This window comes from Neomonachus schauinslandi, chromosome 1, assembly GCF_002201575.2.
Source record: "Neomonachus schauinslandi chromosome 1, ASM220157v2, whole genome shotgun sequence".
NCBI lineage: Eukaryota > Metazoa > Chordata > Mammalia > Carnivora > Phocidae > Neomonachus > Neomonachus schauinslandi.
The window spans coordinates 42,987,136-43,008,129 of NC_058403.1; positions in this window are offsets into that span (position 1 = coordinate 42,987,136).

The following is a 20,994-nucleotide window of genomic DNA, read 5'->3' on the forward strand; positions in this document are numbered from 1 at the left end:
ACCTCTCCCCTCATTGAAAACTTAGAATATTTTCTTCAGTTAATATGATCAGTGATGTTTATACTTGTAAACCAGAAGCCTATGCTTCAGCAACAAAACTGTATCATATTAAATCTGTGAGCCATGCAAGGTTTAAGTTCTGTGAACATTCCATGTACTTTCACATTCATGCTGTTCTACAATGCTGTTTGCTCTGCAAGATCCTACGTTCCTTGTTCAACATATGATCCCCAGTGTGGCATAAAATAAATGTCTCTTGTGTTTGTGGCATAGTGTGATGAGAGTTATCTTTTGCTTTCTTTACTTTTTTTTCTGGTTTATCATGTATTCATTCTGTGGTGTCTTATAGAAATTCCTTCATGGTTATTAGAAAATATAAAAATCAACTTGCTTTAAAATGGAAAAAAAAAATATCTTTTCCAAAGGAATCAGCAAAGGGGCATGTAATAAGGAATCACTACCTAATGAAGATAAATATCCTTGCAAAGTTACATAGTAGTTTTTCATTTTCATCTAGTAAGACAGTTCAAGTATTTTTATGTCTTCCTCTCTTACTAAAATACATACTACAGATTACAAATTTGTTACAGCATGATTATTTCATCCTAAACATAAATATATACTATGACAAGTTATTTTACCAAAAATTACTTTCTTATGTGAATACTGTTTTTTCATATTGAAACATTATTATGTATTATTTGCTGATTACAAAGGAAATCCATTTCTAATGTAGAACATTGGAAGTTAGAGTAAGGCACAAATTAGACAATTTATTTATTACATATTTTTCTACTACCCTGAGATAAGCATTTCTTAACACTGGGTCTATAACTTGCCAATAATATGAATGTATGGCAAAATTAAAATAATGTACACACAACTAAATAATGTCTAATTTTTAAAACAAGACAAAGGTGTTATGAATAACACTGGAAAAAAACTAATTTTTATATATTTTACCTACAATTATATCACAAGTCATAAAACAGTACAAAGATATTTAAAAGGATCAGTCTGAATAAAAGCACTAATACCAAGTGTTTTTTTTAAAGTATGGTGTTTATATACTATGCATATTTTAAACATTCTTGATGCGAAGATATATTTCCCACCATCTGCCAAGCAAGTAAATGATCCCAGAAAGAGAGAAAACTTTCAACAAAAACGATAACAACAACAGAAGGATTATGTTGGTAACTACACAGGAATAATATCCAAAACAAATAAAAAAATACATGTCAGGGGCGCCTGGGTGGCTCAGGCGTTAAGCGTCTGCCTTAGGCTCAGGTCATGATCCCAGGGTCCTGGGATTGAGCCCCACATCGGGCTCCCTGCTCTGCAGAAGCCTGCTTCTCCCTCTCCCACTCCCCCTGCTTGTGTTCCCTCTCTCGCTGTGTCTCTCTCTGTCAAATAAATAAATAAAATCTAAAATAAATAAATAAATAAATAAAATACATGTCAAATATTTTCTGAGTTGTGTATCATTGTTTTGAATATGGTTATATTTGGGGAAAATTTCTACACCTTGAAAATTGGAAAGAAAAAGTAACAATGCCTGAAAGAGGCAAAGACTTGTTTGTAAAGATTTTATCTGAGAAATGGAGGTATGTGAATGGAAGTTTTTTAGATATGGCTGCTGATCCCAAAATCCAATGACCATTGATAGTTGAGTAGACCTCAGACTTCATAAATTCAGGATTTAGGGACAGATTCAGGGAACCTATAGGATCAGTTAATAATCTGTAGTTAGAAGAAATATTGATGGAAGAGTAGGATCAACTCACCACATGCTTCTGCACCACTGAGAACAGAGAAAGCAAAAACAGAGATCAGGTACCACGTAGGCAAGATTTAGAGGCAGGGTTTTAGTTTTCCATAAAGTGGGGAGACCTCTAGTGGTCAGTAATGCAACAGAAACTAAGAAGAGAAAATGTAAAACTGGTCAGAATAATGGAGCAGAGAAAGTATTATTATAAAAGATTTGATTTGGGATGTTAACATGGTTTGAGGAGAGAGTATGGATTTTAGTTAGATACATCTAAATTTTCACCCCAACATTTGGTGAATTTCAATATTCAAACTCCACACCTATGACTTACTTTTTTTGTGTGTGTGTGACTTTTTTTTATTATGTTAATCACCATACATTACATCATTAGTTTTTGATGTAGTGTTCCATGATTCATTGCTTGCGTATAACACCCTGTGCTCCATTCAATACGTACTCTCTTTAATACCCATCACCAGGCTAACCCATCCCCCCACCCCCCTCCCCTCTAGAACACTCAGCTTGTTTCTCAGAGTCCATATTCTCTCATGGCTTGTCTTCCCCCCTTCATTTTTCCCTTCCTACTATCTTCTCCTTTCTTTTTTTTTAACATCAAATGTATTATTTGTTTTAGAGGTACAGGTCTGTGATTCAACAGTCTTGCATAATTCACAGCGCTCACCATAGCACATACCCTCCCCAGTGTCTATCACCCAGCCACCCCACCCCTCCCAACCCCACCACTCCAGCAACCCTCAGTTTGTTTCCTGAGATTAAGAATTCCTCCTATCAGTGAGATCAAATGATACATGTCTTTCTCTGATTGACTTATTTCGCTCAGCATAATACACTCCAGTTCCATCCACATCATTGCAAATGGCAAGAGTTCATTCCTTTTGATGGCTGCATAATATTCCATTGTATATATATACCTATGACTTACTTTTAAAAAGGTATAGAAAAAGTTACAAAGATAATTTATTTAAAGTGGTTATCATAGATTCTGGGAGACAATAATAATATAATGAATATTTGTACCTTTCAATCTTCCTTTTCTCCATCAAAATGTCTAAGGACCAGATGCAAGCACACTGTCTCAGAGTTTTACCTGGGAAGGAAGGATTAGGAAAGAAAAGGTCCAGTGAAAAACCCAGAATCAGTAGCTGACCCACTGAATTAACATTCAGAAAATATCACTGTGGTCTATAACTGGACAATGAGGGCTACTGATCTTATAAAGATTCTTTTAAAAATTAGGGCTGACTTGAACTCATAAGATATTATCTTTGGAATATGCAATTTTGAGGAATAGAGCAAATTAGAGAACAGTAAATAAAAAAGCAGGAGCTGAAGTAAATTCATAAGAATATTTCAGAAAACCAGAGAATAAAGAGATAATATACCTTGTATGTTCACCTTCTTCATTTAACTGAGGAAGCTAAGAAATCAAATAACTTTTTGAAGGTACAAAATCTAATGGTAAAAATTGTATTTATTGATTGTCAGTTCAAGTATTCTGTGCAAAATCGAAAGACAACACCCTCATTTTCCAAGAAGATGGAGAAATTCTAAATGTGTATAAAAACTAAAAATATGGATAAAAAGAAAAAACTCAGCTTTTTCCTTCCCACGTAGGGAAAAAAAAAAGAGTTCTTCCTCCTACATTTTTTCTTTCCTGTCAGTCTCCTTTCCTACTCACACAAAACACTTTACTTCAGGTCACCAACGTGTGGAGGTTTTCCCACACACACACAATTCTCCCACAACATCAGCTGGGTGACCTCTAATTTAACCCAATTCTAACACTATCTCACAGGGAAGGGCTCAGTCCCATAAGACTGTCCTCCACCCTCACTGCAGGTGGCAGTCCCAAACCCAGATTGTCATCTGGACTTCTGACCAACCAGCTATACAGTTGAAGGTTCCAACGATCCCCTCCTCAGGTTCAATTAATTTGCTACAGTGGCTTACAAAACTCAGAAAAACATTTTAGTTACATTTAGTGGTTTATTATAAGAGGATATAATAAAGGGACATCCAAATGGAAGACATGAGTAGGTCAAGGTATGTGTTAAGGGGTGTGGGAGCTTCCATACCCTTCACATGTTCTCCCACCTAGAAGTTCTCTGAACTCTTACTTTTGGGAATTTTATGAAAGCTCAATCAGATAGGCATCAATCATTAACTCCATTTTCAGCCCTTATCCACTCTCTAGAAAATGGGGGATGGGGCTGAAATCTTCAAGCTTCTAATCATGGCTTGGTCTTTCAGTGACCAGCCCCTATCCAGGAGCCATCCAGCAGCCCACCCAGAGTCACTTCACAAAAGACATTCCTATCACCCAGGAAACTACAAGGGTTTCAGAAGCTCTGTGTCAGGAACTAGAGTCAAAGACCAAATATTAGAACAAAGATGCCCCTAGTGCTCCTATCACTTAGGAAATTACAAGGGTTTCAGAAGCTCTGTGCTAGAAACCAGGGGGCAGAAACCAATATATATTCTCCATTATCCCCCAGCAGACAATATTATTCTGTGTCCAAATTCAAATTTCCGTAAAAGTTTTCCAATATTTTTTTAAGGAAAGCTTTAAAGAAAAACTGCAAATAGTATTAATGGACTTGAATACCATTATATAAATGAAATTAACAGTATTTCCTATTGCAATTTTGGTTTAAAAATAGTGTAAAATTGCATTTCTTAAATTCAGTGTAGTAAATGATAAAATTTTACTTTCTTTCTTTTTATTGAGGTATAAATGATATATGTTACATTAGTTTCAGGTGTACAATGTAATGATTCAATATTTGTACATATTGCTAAATGATCACAGTAAGTCTAGTTAACATTTATCACAATACATAGTTACAAAATTTTTTCTTGTGACCAAAACTTAAGATCTACTCTCTTAGTAACTTTTAAATATGCTATACAGTTTTATTAACTATAGTCACCATGCTGACTATAGAAAATTTGATTTTCTTTAATTATTTTGAGACTGAGTGAACAAATTAAGAAGAATTCACAGGAAAGGAAAAACAGGAATACAATTAAAATAAGTATCTTTTTGTAAGGTATCACTTACATTATTATGGACTGAATGTATCCCCTCAAAATGTTAAAGCCCTAACACCCATTATAGCTGTATTTGGAGATGAGGCTTTTAAGTAAGTAATTAAGGTTAAATGAGGTCATAAAGTGGGGCCCCAATCCAAGCTCCCCAGCAGCCTCTCTCCCTTAGTGCCTACTCAGAGGAATGGCCAGGCAAGGACAAAGTGGCTGTCTACAAGCTAGGAAGAGAGACCTCACCAGAAACCAAACCCTCCTGGACCATGAACTTGGACTCTCCAGCCTCCAGAACTGTGAGAAATAAATTTCGGTTGTTTAAGTCATGTAGCCTATGGCATCTTGTTATGAAAGCCCAAACAAATATATACCCCCTAAAAATGTTGTTTGCTATAACTAGAATGTTTCTCATATCCCAAATGTCAAGTAAGTGATATGAAGAGAAATCAAACACCAAAATGTGAAATTTCAGGTATCTATGTTTTCTCTGCCATCAAAGGGGACATTTCAGCAATGTTGTCCATAAGTAAATGCTATGGTAATAATTTTAATAGAAGGATAATAAAATTATTTTCATATCTCTACATACCAGTAGAATATATTTTCTTAGGAAACAATTTCATCATTTTAAATTAGTACATAGTTTTGAAGTCAAAAAAGCTATCCAAATTACTCCATGAAATTCCTTCTAAAACATAAGGATAAAGAATATTTATGGTTAATTAAATAATTAGTTACATAAATGAGTATTAGTCCAACCCTTTAATTTGAGGAAAAATATGATTTGGCTGAAATGTATTTTCAATGTTCTATGTATTTTTCAATGATTTATATACACAGAAAATATGTTCGATAATAATTTTATTTTTTTATTTAAATTCAATTAGCCAAGGTATAGTACATCATTAGTTTTTGATATCATGTTCAGTGATTCATTACTTGAATATAACACCCAGTGCTTATCATATCATATGCCCTCTTTAATTCCCATCACCCAGTTTTATGCATTTGTGCATTTACTTATCTATTTATGAAAGATCTGGAGCATTTAATCGGACATTGTGTGAAATACATGTACTTTAAAGGTGAATATGGTGGAATATAGTCCGTGCTGAGATATTTTAGCTGTATCACTTATAATTAGACATTGAGACCTTTAAGAAGATAAAATAAGTGCTAACAATTTTGCATGCCCTATCTTAAAAATAGTTCCCAACAGGGGCACCTGGGTGGCTCAGTTGGTTAAGCAACTGCCTTCGGCTCAGGTCATGATCCTGGAGTCCTGGGATCGAGGCCTGCATCGGGCTCCCTGCTCAGCTGGGAGTCTGCTTCTCCCTCTGACCCTCCCCCATCTCATGTGCTCTCTCTCTCTCTCTCTCTCTCTCTCATTCTCGCTCTCTCAAATAAATAAATAAAATCTTAAAAATTAAAAAAAAAAAAGAATAGTTCCCAACACCTGGTAAGCAATTAATAATATTGGCCAAACAGATAAAAAAAATGACAAATAAAATAATGAATTAATATGAATAAGCAATCGGGGCGCCTGGGTGGCTCAGCTGGTTAAGCGACTGCCTTCAGCTCAGGTCATGATCCTGGAGTCCCGGGATCGAGTCCCGCATCGGGCTCCCTGCTCGGCAGGGAGTCTGCTTCTCCCTCTGACCCTCCCCCCTCTCATGCTCTCTCCATCTCATTCTCTCTCTCAAATAAATAAATAAAATCTTAGAAAAAAAATATGAATAAGCAATCTATTATTGTCTATATTATAAAATAATCTCACCCTCTATTACAAATGCTATAAATTTGAAAATAGGTAAGATGTAATCAACATTGATGTGCATAAAGATAAAAGAGAAAAAGATTAAGAGAGCTGTTAATGAGTCTCATTTTAGAAATTTCAAAAAGAAAAGAAAAAAACTGCTTCAGTCTTGTCAGATGCACTCAACTGCACATTTTCTCGTAAGACGCAACACACCAACTTGGAGAGAGTCAATATACATCGACCACCTTCTTCCATTTCCTGGATTTCAGTTTTGTGATTTCTGCCTGGTTTCCAATCAATTTCTTGGATGCGTGAGAACAATCTACTATCTAGTAATTTGAAGATAGGACTTTAACCTGGTGACATCATCATTGCTTACCATCAGGGAAACGCAAATCAAAACCACAACTAAAAAACTCACATAACACTGTATGTTGACTATACTGGAATTTAAAAAAAAAGAAGGAAAGGATATAAAAAGGCCATAATGAGAAAATAAAGTCCATCAACTAAGAAAAAAAAAGAAATATTACAGTAAAGTTAGATGTAAACATTATGGCACACAGAATGGTATGAACACAGGTCTAGTCATCTCTACTATACATACATATATAGCACATAATTCTCTTTAAAACACTTTGTTATTTCATCTTTGTACAGTAGTAATTAAATTTGTTGATGCCATATAATATCATAAGTACCACCAACTTTTTCATTACTCTCAATTTCCGAGTGTGATACTTATATAATTTTTAGGGGTTGTATTTCACAATAATAATAAAAACTAGCAATCTCTACTCTAGCTCCGAACCACTGAAACTACACTCACCTCCAAAACACCCAAGCCAAAACTAGCAGGAAAAACCGTTAATTCAGTTTGGGCTTTTACATGTGCCCATTTTAAGTATTTTCTGGTCTTAGTAAAACAATTTTTAAATTTTTTATTTTCACAAAAAATCCAAAACTTAATTATTCAATTCATATCTTTGTTTCACAATTGTTTTAAGTCAGGTTCCCTTGAGGCCACCTGAGACAAAAATGTGTGTGCGGGTCACTTGCTAACAAAGTGCTTCCGAGAGGCGGCAGTCAGGGGAAGCGGAAGGGGGCCTTGGAAGCTGCCGCAACGGTGCACAGACAGGATACCACGCTCCAGCACCGGCCCCGCAAGGTAAGTTTTGCCTCAGTTTGTTCCACCCTAACACGAAGGAGTCAGGCTGCTGAGCAAATTGCCTCCCAGACACTTCTAGCTACGTGCTGCTCCGAAAGGGAATAGCAGGTGAGACCCTTGGGGGAAAAGCACACCGAAGATGACCCGGAAGTGGTAAAGGAATCCTGGCGGATATGAGCGGAGCACTGACAGTCCCACGAAGTGAAATTTAAAATCTCCAACATCTCCCTTTGTTAAATGAGGTGCATGAAATGAAGTAGAAGCATAAGTATACTAAGTATACTAATAAAACAGTGATGAAGTCAATACAATACATATTATTTTTAAACATTCAATTAAATCAACCAAATTAAATCAACTGAGATAACGTGGGCATTTTCTTGAATTTACGTGAATAAATTTTATATGCATATACATTTAATCATTTAAATGGTAACAGATTCTAAAATACTGTTTTTTTAAGTGACTAATAACTGTTATTAAGCAAGATATTCATGGCTGTACTTCATCATTTTAACTGTTTTTCATTCCTTCGTCTTTCTCTTCTCCTTCTTCCCTTTTTCTTATTCTCCAATCCTTCTTCTTTTCTTCATTCTCCTTTTACTTTGATCTTTTATTCTACACAAAATTACTAAACTATTACTATTAGTACTACTACTACCACCATCATCACCATCACCAAAATCATCAAATAAGATTTGTCTGACACGTAATGAAGAATCATCAGGTATTACTTAAAAATATTGCAACTGTATCTCACTTTTCGTTTTTGTTCTTAAAATATAGTTCATCAATAGTGATTACTATTTATTTCTTAACACACACAAATAATACTAAGACCTAGGATGTAATTATTGCTGATGTGGATCTGTACTTATATACCTGTGAAACCAAACTTGGGGTTAATAGAAATAGAAGCATAGGGGGAATGTAGGTGAAGTTACCTTTAAAAATATGTTTAATAATATGGATCAATAGGGTCTAAGAGCTCTGGAACATTCAGAGATACAGAGGGAGGTTTGCCTTAGGCATGTCTCAGACTAATTCTGGTAGAGATATATTTAAATTTTGTACACATGCCTACATTGAGGCATTGGCTCAAATGCTTTGAAAAATAAAATATTAAATAAATAACTACAAAAAATAGCAAGAAATCAATATAAGATCAAAAATGATGTAGGAAAGATGTTATTAGGGTTTGAAGCTGATGGCCAAGAAAGAATTCTTGAGATGTCTTTGGGGTGCAAAAAGGTGGTTTTATTAAAGCACTGGGACAGGACCCATGGGCAGAAAGAGCTGCCCCGGGATCATGAGGAGTGGCCCATTATATACTTTCAAGTTGGGAGGGGGTTAGGGATAGCCTAAGTCTCCAAGGAATTTTGGAAGCAAGGTTTCCAGGACCTTGAGCGGGCTAGCTATTGTTGGGAAAAGGTCATTTATTACCATCTAATAAAACCTTAGTCGTGAGATCCTTCAGATATGTATATATATATATTAGTGGGCCAACACATGTCTTGTGGGGGGGGGGGTTAGAGATAAAGGAAGTTCCCAAAGGAATTTTATATGTTAAAGTAGACTTACAGGATCCTGGGGGTTCAGGGTGGGAGCCTCAGGCTAGGATTGCCTTTGCCCTTAGCAAAGTATTAACATTGAGTCAGTTGAGTCCCTAGAGGAATGTCACTCTGCCTGTTTCAAGGACTTGTCATTGGGCTGTAGGTAGTAAGGAAATTTAGTAATTTTTTTCTTCTTCCTTTGTTTCCCACATCAAAAGACATTGCTTTTTAAAATATGAGTAAATGAGGGCGCCTGGGTGGCTCAGTCATTAAGCGTCTGCCTTCGGCTCAGGTCATGATCCCAGGGTCCTGGGATCGAGCCCCGCATCAGGCTCCCTGCTCAGCGGGGGGCCTGCTTCTCCCTCTCCCATTCCTCCTGCTTGTGTTTCCTCTCTCGCTGTGTCTCTCTCTATCAAATAAATAAAATCTTAAAAAAAAAAAATGAGTAAATGTACCAGCAGTTTGAAGGTTTATATATGAGGTTTTGGTTGGTCATAAATTGAGGGAACACAAACTCTAATATTAAGTTAATTGCTAATTGCTACAGGCTTAATTGGTTACTTCAAATCAGGTCAAGTCCTGCATTTATAAATTCCTCCTTTGCCTTTTACGATTAGCTCATCTGGAGAATTTCAAGGCATTCTTATCAATTTCAATAGTAAGAGAGATTTTGGGAAAGTCCTAAAAGCTTGGCTTTCTAAATGTGGCTGAATATTTTAATGTTATGAAATCGTTGCCATAATAATTATGAAATTTATTTTATTTCTCATTTAAAAAATATTTTGGCATTGTTATATTGTTCTGTTATGTAGCTATAGTTTTATTTGGTTTTGGCACTGTAATGTGTTAAAGGAACTGTCAATCAAAATAATAATGATAAGAAAAACAAACATCTTTGAGGTATGCCAAAAATATCTAATAGTTTTATATGTAGAAAATAAGTTGCTTAACTTCAGTTGCAGTATTTTTCCTTATAATTAACTCACTGAAAATGAAATAAGGCAAGCGTTCAAAATATAATTTGAGAAGTAATGAAGTTTGTCTGGATTTACTTTTTATTTAAGCCATGGCTAACTAGATTCAAACAAAATATATACTTTAAATAAATCTGGTTTTGAGTTTATAATACAAAGATTTCTTATCAAATTTCCAAATGGATAATTTATTTTTCATGCATGAATGAGAATCTCAACTTAAAAACATCAGATAATTGACTCAGGACTATTTTTAAAATCAGATAATTGACTGGCACTTATTTGGGGCTGTATACTGAACCAAGATGCCTCTCTTAAATTTATAGAGAAACAAAAGTCACAGGTCTTTTGGCAATTGTATCTTGTAGATAGATACACTAGCTTTTAACTATTGTGTTATTAAAGGTGAACTGGTTCTTTATTTTTCTATTTCTTTTAAAATTTCGAAGCAATTTGAACAGTGAGAAAGCCGTATCAATTTGCAATCTAAAAGCCCTTACCCAGCTGCCTTTTGAGGCATATTTTAACATGTCCAGCAATAGAGAGAGCTTGTTATATTATTTGTGAATAGAGATATATATAATATAATAAATATAATAAAATTAGAGAGGTATTTAATGATCCACATCTGCCCCATAAGTGTGGGAGAGTTAGGTGTTTTAATGGCAATCATCTGGTTTATTTTAAGAGTGAATGAAATATATATAGTAAGAGAAAAACTAATATTATGTACCTGTTTATGCTTGTCTGACTACATGTAGACCACATTTGCTCAGAAGAGGGACCAAATTTGAGGGAGCATGATGATTAATGAAGAAGAATTATTTAACTCAAAAGTAGGAGACAATTATGTACACATGCAATTTAAAGAGACAGAAGGTGGACTTATAAACAGACTCCCTCACTACCTCTGTCACTCTGGTGACCAGAACAGGACATTAAACAGAGTAGCTACTCAATAAACATCTGTTGACTGAATGCATGATAGCAGGGAAGACTAAGATATGAACAACAGAGATGAAGGAAACAGACACTACTTCTTGGTAGTAAAACTTTCTAGCTTCATTTAACTTCAACAAATGAAATAATATGAGCTTCCTTTTCTTCATTGGTAAGATGGGGTGAGGATGTTTATTAGGGGAAGGTTGTTGGGATATTAAGTGACACAGAACACAGAGTACTTTGCAGAGTAGTTACTTAGTAATAGTTCCTTTCCTCAATAGGGTCTCAATTTTTTTAAAAAATAATTTTCATTTTTCTTAGTATGCTTTTGTAAGCATTTTGAAATCTTTATAAAATGGTAGAAATATAGAAGCCTCCAAAGTGCTCTAAGATGTTTTAAAATACAATATAGAATATAGAATGCTCTCAAAGCATCTAGTTGCTTTTTTGAGGATTGCTTAAATTTTTAGCTTGCTTTCTCTGATTTACTGAGAAAAAATGATAAACATCGTATAAAAGGGAATTCCTCATGCCTTAGCATTTATTTATTTTTTTTAAAGATTTTATTTATTTATTTGACAGAGAGAGACATAGTGAGAGCAGGAACACAAGCAGGGGGAGTGGGAGAGGGAGAAGCAGGCTCCCCGCAGAGCAGGGAGCCTGACGTGGGGCTCGATCCCAGGACCCTGGGATCATGACCTGAGCCGAAGGCAGATGCATAACAACTGAGCCACCCAGGCGCGCCATGCCTTAGCATTTAAAGAGAGGAGTTATACTATGTCATAAATTTGATCATATTTCTGTCATAAATCTAATCACTTTTTATAAGAGAAAAAGTAATTCCATTGAGAAATTTTTCTCATTGTTTTCTTTTTTTTTTTTTTTTAAAGATTTGATTTATTTATTTGACAGAGAGAGACACAGCAAGAGAGGGAACACAAGCAGGGGGAGAGGGAGAAGCAGGCTTCCTGCCGAGCAGGGAGCCCGATGCGGGGCTTGATCCCAGGACCCTGGGATCAGGACCTGAGCCGAGGGCAGATGCTTAAGGACTGAGCCACCCAGGCGCCCCTTTCTCATTGTTTTCATACTAACATTCTTTGTATCCAAGTTCCTTACTAGGAAATAAAATAAATGTTCATTTTTTCTGAAGCCAGGTAATAACCCAGATTTTATGTCTTTTATTTTATTTTATCTGAAACATTATTTAATTGATTTGTGGAGGGGGGAGAAGTACTTGTATAATTATAAATGGGACAATAAGAAAAAATAAATATTACTGAAAATATTTCTGGTGCAGTAAATAATGGATTGATCAGCCATGTAAGTGATTTGTTTTTCCAATGTAGACTATAACAGAGCTTTTAAATAGAAACATCCATATATGGTAGACATACTTTAAGTTTTTATTCAATCATCATTTCTAGAAGAAATGCATTTTCTAGAGTTGTCAGAACTCTTGTAAAACCCAGACAGAAAGAATATAAATATCTATCAGGAAACTACTCAGTCAGAGGAAAGTTGTACCACTGTAAAAACTGGAAAACAAAAGAAAAAAGAGATAGATTTAGAAACATATATTCATAGGGATATATTTTAAATTTTGGACACAATTACCTGACGAAGTCCTTTTTAGGTTCGAAATCATTACCATCATAGAAAAAAGACAGGAAGCCAAAATGTTACTTCATGTGGGTGTCAGTGGGTTAATGGCCCCTATTAAGTAAAACTTTAGATCTTTAGTTTCAAAACTCTGATTTGTCCGTCAAAGGAAGGTTTTCCTGAGTTAAAGTAGATAGAGCACAGGAGGGATATGAAAATCACTTCCATATATTCATTTTTTGAGGCTCAAAAATTGCTTCCTTCTGAAAAGGAGAAGTGGAGACTGCTTTGATTCATTCCAGCCCACAGTAATTCATTCCCTGAATCATTAATTCATTCAAAATATATTTTTCAAGCACTATGATTAATAAGCAGAGGAAGTTTAGTACTAAGCAAAAGAAATCCTGTCCCTCGGGCGCCTGGGTGGCTCAGTTGGTTAAGCGACTGCCTTCAGCTCAGGTCATGATCCTGGAGTCCCTGGATCGAGTCCCGCATCGGGCTCCCTGCTCGGCAGGGAGCCTGCTTCTGCCTCTGACCCTCCCCCCTCTCATGTGCTCTCTCTCTCATTCTCTCTGTCTCAAATAAATAAATAAAAAATCTTTAAAAAAAATAATAAATAAATAAAAAGTACCGATTATAGGGGCACCTGGATGGCTCAGTCGTTAAGCGTCTGCCTTCGGCTCAGGTCATGATCCTGGAGTCCCTGGATCGAGTCCCGCATCGGGCTCCCTGCTTGGCAGGGAGTTTGCTTCTCCCTCTGACCCTCCCCCCTCTCATGTGCTCTCTCTCATTCTCTCTCTCTCAAATAAATAAATAAAATCTTAAAAAAAAAAAAAAATCCTGTCCCTCATGGAAGTTACTAAAGACTGGAGATATAAAACACATAACACATTAAACAGAAGTTATTACAAATGTGTTTTGTGTTTTTAAAAGAAACATGTAATATGCTGTCAGATGCATGCATTTTCCCACTTGGCACTTTATTTTATGATCCGTGTTGCTTCAAGAAATTATAGTCTGATATTCTTAATTTCTACATAGAACTCAATGGTAACCTCTCTATTTTGCCTTTCCTTCTTCCAGCGATATCTTATCTTTAATGCTTTGATGACGTTCTCTCATCTCTCCCTTATTTTCTATGTTGCATAACAGATTGCCTAACAAGCATGACAGCAACACAAATTTATCCTCTTGCAGTTTCTATAGGCTCTGCAAGGCTGGATTCTCTGCTCAAGGTCTCACTGGGCTAAGGTCAAAATGTTGACAAGGGCTGCAGTTCTCCTCTGGGACTTGGGTCCTTTTTCATCCTCACAGGTTGTTGGCAGAATTCATCTCCTTGTGGTTTTAGGGCTGAAATCCACAGCTTCTTGCAGACTGTCAACCAGGCTCCTGAAGGCAGCTCCTAGAGGCTGCCTCTAACAGTCCAGAACACCATGCTTGCTTGCTTTCAGGAAACCCGAAAGGACTCTCTGACTTCCTCTTCTTTGACCAACCAGGAAAAAAAACTCTGCTTTTAGAAGGGTCAGGTGATTAGGCCCGGCCCACCCAGATTATTTAAGATCAACCTTGCCAAAAGCACAATGTAATCAAAGTAGTGACTCCATCTAATTCACAGTTCTGGAGATTATGCAGGCATATACATTACGGGAGGCATGAGAAATCTCAGGGACCATTTTAGAATTCTGCCCATCACTGATCCTATGTAAGAGTTCTTTTTTATATATGACTAAGAGAGAAACTTGAGGGTCAAATGGTATCTGAATTCCAGATTTGCTTAAGAGCTGCATGGCTGCATGAATCCTGTGACTAGAGCATAATGACCAAAGAGGAGAGCATAAAGGACCAGGTTTGAGAGGAAGGCAGGAAACAAATTCCCTAGAACATTTTACAACTATATTAAAGACTTCAGTAATTACTTTTTTTTAAAAAAAAAAGTACTTAAATTATTTTTCTTAGTTCTTTCTATAACTCATGCATTCATTCATTTTACCATCAGACTTTTGGTGAACACTAGAGAATGAAGGCAAAAATGTTGATTTTTTTCCCCTAGTGCCTATTCATTTCTTTGCAATTTAATATTGGCAGGTGCAATGAATGCCATATTTAACTATCTTTCCGTTTCCTCCCTTATTTCTCTTTTTTTCTTGCAAACGCCTGAAAAAAAAAATGGAAAGTAAAGGCATCTTTTAATTGACTCTACTAAAATTCATCAGTTTCTTCCTTTTCTCTAACCAGCTATTTTTCTGTCCTTTTTTGTGTCTTCTTAACATTTAGCCAAGAATGATTGAAAGGTGGCTTAAAATATCTAGTTTAAAAAAAATCTAATATTTAAATTGACTTTAAGTACAAATTCTGTGACAATATGAGGGACAACAGGCAAGAAATAATATATTCAATTACTTGTGAATATCTAGTGTGGTAGTTCAATCATGACTTTTTATTTGTGTGTGTGTTTTGCTGTGTTTTGTCTTTTGTTCAGGACATGGAAAATGAGACAAATGGGTAGTTTAATTTGTGAACAGTTTAGAGTAACTTAACAGAATTTACTGAAAAGTTTCTAAAATCCTCAAGAAGAACCAAAGAAAACATTGCCCTCAAAAGTATGCTTAATCAAAGAATATTACAGAGAGAAATATATCTCATACTTGTTAAATGTATGTATAATAGTCTCCCACATCTGTGGCGATATGTGCCAAGACCTGCAGTAGATGCCCAAAACTGTAGATAGAGCCAAATTCTATATGTACTATGATTTCTCTTTATGTACATACTTATAATAAACTTTAATTTATAAATTAGGCACAGTAAGAAATTAACAACTAATAAAATAGAACAATTATAATGATAGACTGTAATAAAAGTTATGTGAATGTGGTCCTCACTTTCTCTAAATATCTTCTTGTACTATACACATCTTTCTTCTGATGATATGAAATGAAAAAATATGTGATGAGATGAAATGAAGTGAATGACACAGGCATTGCCACATAATAATGTTAGGCTACTGTTGACCTGCTGACCACATGTCAGAAGGAATATATCTGCTGCCACATCATGGTTGCCCTCAGGTAACTGAAACCGTGGAAGGTGAAACTACAGATAAGAAGGAACTACTATATTGGAATCATTTTTCGTTTAACACAAGTCTGTATTCAAATGTATTAATACTCACTCCCAAATTAATTTATTTTCTGCTTCTTATGGTTTTGCACAATGAAAGAATATTTGAAAAGAAATGTCCCTTATTCCCACACTGACTCCATGTCCCATAGTAGCTCTTCCCGTGGTTGTCATGTATCATGTCATTAGTTGCACATTGAGATAGGTGACATATTAATAACATCTTCTGCATGTTGAAAAATATACTACTGTTCCTTGTTTCCCAAGCACAACTACATTATAATCAGAGTTTTGTGTCTTCATTTTCCCCAGGCATCTTATGTGAAAATTTTCAAACGTAGCATATATCTTTTAATAAAAACTTACTGGCTAGATGCCTGTCCAGGACTCAACTAAGCTGGAGAGAGCTGAAGCTGAGCTGCCAGGTATTGGAAAAACCATTAAGACAACAAGCCCCAATGAAAATAACTATCAAAGCTTTAATCATTTATTGCAATAATATAAGCAAGTGGCTAACCTGGAGACAGTGCTCATTCCATTCTCCCCATTCCATTTTTCCGATGGCATGGCTCTAGTCAAGGTTCAGTTGGATCAGCACAAACAGATATGGATATCCTCTCATGCAAAGGAAACCCCAGATGAAAGGCTCCTGTGGTTTCATGGACCTGGAGGCCAGGAAAAGAGCAAGGGGAAAGGCTAGGAGTAGAAACCTGCTAAGTACTGAGTCAGTGTGGAGAAGCGTCTTCAAAGTTCTCTCTCTCTAATAAGGAAGCCTTGGTAGAGATGCTTGCATACGGCTGCTGGCAAAGGGCTCCTTTCCCCTATATGGCTATGGGGGGAAATCAATCTCATTAACAAATTAATCTTATTATAAATTAACTTTTCTTTTTTTTAAGATTTTATTTATTTACTTGACAAAAAGAGACACAGCGAGAGAGGGAACACAAGCAGGGGGAGTGGGAGAAGGAGAAGCAGGCTTCCCGCTGAGCAGGGAGCCCGATGCAGGGCTTGATGCAGGGCTCCATACTAGGACTCTGGGATCATGACCTGAGCTGAAGGCAGACACTTAACCACTGAGCCACCCAGGCGCCCCAGAAGTCTTAATTCTTAATCACCCTCTGAACTGGTCAACCTACTCCTCTTTCTAGATAGAGATTCACTGCTTATGGTATCTAGTGTTGCAAAATTTCACTGATACCTCGCCTTTCCTCAATTCCTTTTTCTCTTTCTAGCCAACCCAAACAACTTTAACTAACTTACTTTGAATACATAAACCAATAAACTGTTATATGTTAGCCTTATTTTACCACATAGAAACAGGAAAAAATATTTCACAAATAACTTTAAAATTATCAGCTCAAGTCTTATTTTAAGCTATCTGATACAACTAATTGGTTTCAATGTGTTAGAATCTGTGCCAGTATTATATTAGCAATATTACACATATTATGTAATGTATGTTAATATATTAACATATATTGTAATAATGTTCAATTTATACATGTTTTACATAATTTTTATATAATTCCCTGAAATCATGAAGCACTTATATAATTTTTATTAAAATATTTTAATCATAAAATTTCTCTTTATTATGAGATTTTTATGACAAAATGTCTTCAGTTTAATGTACTGTTATGTTATCTTTCAATAAATAACCCACTGTTAAAAATTATTAATGAAAAATAGCTTGGAGAAATCATATTATCTTTTTTGGGGGGGGCATTATCTTATTTCCGGCCCCACTTATGGGGTTAATAACCAGTTTGAAGATTTTTTTTGGATGACAATTTATTGTAGTAGTCATTCAGAATTTGCTGAATTTGCTTTTTAGGTTTATAAATATTTTATAAATGGCGGCACCAGTGAGTCTGGTTATAATGGGCACCAAAAGATAAGAAGCAAGTCATATCCTCTTGAATAAAATATATCCCCTTTTAAATATCACAAATGACATTATTTCAGTCAAGAAAATTGTGATCTTATTGGAATAATACTCAGCATAGTCTAGGCAAAAGATTGAAAACTTGAAAATATTTCAGGTAAAATCATGAAAGTCTAGGTAGTTTCTGGAATGCTTTTTGATTAGTTCCAGCCTTTTGGGAAATAAAGCTTCCTGTAAGATTTCAAAATTTTTCTTATCAATATTTCTATTTAGAATTGAGGAATAAAATACATATTTTCAGACAGTTACAAAATATCAATAGAGAAGTGATACATACTTTTATGAAAATAAGGTTTCATGTACTGGGCTCCATTCAAATGCCTATATTCTGAAAATGAGCACTGTGTAAATCTATTCTAATTTAGAATGTAGCTGACATATAACTTAATATTGGAATTTCAACACTTTCACGGTTTTCTTATATAAATCTTGATTCTATGCTTTTCCCATTAGTCATGATATATGATTAAGTTGATTAAAAGTCTTATCTGAGAATATAATTGCAATTTCAAAATCGTGTTCTAAGCACATGCCACTGCCTTTAAAAAGAGAGAAAATTTCATTTACACGTAAAGAGTCAGAGATATAGTAGGTAGGGGTGGTGTCAAAAGCTACTAATGAAGCATTAGGTACTATATTGGTTTCTGGGCTACAGAAATAAAGAATCCTAGATTTGAATAATAGGTTATATGCAATACCATACATTTTATGACTTATGTTAACAGAAATATTTATAATAAAATGATACATCTAGATGTTCCCAAACAGAATTCCTTTACCTAAATTGTCAATAAGCCCTTCAGATATGGGAATAGCATGAGCTAACCTTGGATGAATCATAGCCAGAAATGTTTTTACGTGGTCATACTAATTTGCCTATTTGGGTAAGACCATAGGGACTTAATCAGGTTGATGCAGGAAGAGCAGATACCTAGGTTCAGCTTTTGTCTATGAACTCATACAGAATACAAATACAAGACACTCCATTAAAACTGAGAGCTTTTTTCATTAGAAACTTGCTCATGAATTTTAAGTCAGATCTACATCCCTGGGAATTCTGAGCTGAAAAGTTTCATAAAGATTCTCTAATCTCATGTCATCTTTTCACAGATAAAAAATTAATGTTTAGAGAGTGTAACACTCATCAAAATTTATGCATGATGACTCATCAAGTGGGTGGATGGGATTTATGTAGCTAATGAAACTACAAAGCACTCCCAGAATCTGGATTTCTCCATTCCCTGTATATGAATCTGGCTATGACACAATATTGATCAAAATTTTAATATTGCATGGATTTTACATCATCTCCTGAGATTGTGATTAATAAAGATATAATGGATACTTTTTATTCTTTTGTTATTTTTTCAACATTACCAGGTATTAGCAATGAAGCTGGAGGAAATACTGATATGAAAGGAGTAGGCTTGTTTTACTGTCTTCCAGTATGTAATATCCTCTTTATGGATTACAGAATATGGTTTTCAGTGAATTATTTTGTTTTAGGCTATAAAGAAAAGAATTTGCAAAAAAAAAAGTGATTATAAGAATTCACTTGGATATTATGTTATACTAGATGATTTCTTTTTTTTTTATTATATTATGTTAATCACCATACATTACATCATTACTTTTTGATGTAGTGTTCCATGATTCATTGTTTGCATATAACACCCACTGCTCCATGCCGAACGTGCCCTCTTTAAAACCCATCACCGGCTAACCCATCCCCCCACCCCTCTCCCCTCTAGAACCCTCAGTTTGTTTCTCAGAGTCCATAGTCTCTCATGGTTCGTCTCCCCTATACTAGATGATTTCTAAACTTCTTTCCCAAACATAGTATTGTATTATGATTTCACCAGTATATTTATTTAACACTGATTTGCAAGATCTTTCTTTTAATACACGCTAGTATAACCAATTCATTTGCCATTTTACTGCATATTACTGCAAAACAATAACTGTTCTTTACCTGACATAATTCATAGACAGGACAAATTGTGGCAAATAATTAACTATAGGCTTCTTTATCTTTGTGTTTGTCTTTCTATTAACATATATTGAAAACATATAAATAAGTATATGCATAAATATATAACTATATAAAATTATATATATGCATATGAATATATAAATATGTAATAGAAATGTAGAAACCCACTTGATTATACTTTTGATTTAGTATGTGTTAATTAGCAGTAAACATGACTTAGATGCCAAACACAAATTAGAGTCATAAAACAAAATTTGCTTTTCTGAGCACAAAGTTTCTTCTTTTTTCCAGCACAAATCTTCAAACTAAATATTACATCTTATCTACTGGACATTCCATCACACTTAGCGTTTCAAATAAAGATTTAACTGAGATTTAATTGGACACTTATAGAGTGTTATTGCTAATTGAAAATGGTACTTAAAGCATTTAATTTGAAGGACTGCTGATTTCTCTGATTAAAAAGCTATCTCTGTGTAGACATAAGATCATATTATAAACTGTCTTACGTATTCAAGATCAAGTCATCCCTTAGTTAAATGAGAACACCTATGTAACCATAATAGTTTGATATTAAGATTCATATTTCCATCTTTATTTTGAGAGAGTGATTTTCAAACATTTAATCTTTAACTCCTAAGAACTTGAAGATGCATTTTAGTATTGTCTATTTGAATATTGTATGTTTATAGTAATAAGTAAAGACCACTTAATGATAGTGTTATCTCTAGTTTACAGAGACAACAAATAATGTAGTACGAAGAACTTTCAATAGGAGGTTAAATATTCTCTTCTAACATTTTTCATTATAGGTAACCAGGGGCAAGGAAAGTTTCTTTCAGTCCAGCACAGGGATCACAGAGTATAGCCTACAAGACAAATTCAGCCACTTCATATTTTGTGTAGTCTGAGAACTTACAAGATTTTGACATTTTTAAAGTATAGTAATTTTTTTCCTTTTTTAAATTGCTTTTTATTTTATTTTTTTAAATTTTATTTATTTGTTTCATTTTTATTCTTTTTTTTCTACATCCACATGTAGATATTATGCTCAGATTTAATCCAAAGCTGTGCTGGGCTTTTTTATTTTTAAGTTTTTATTTAAAT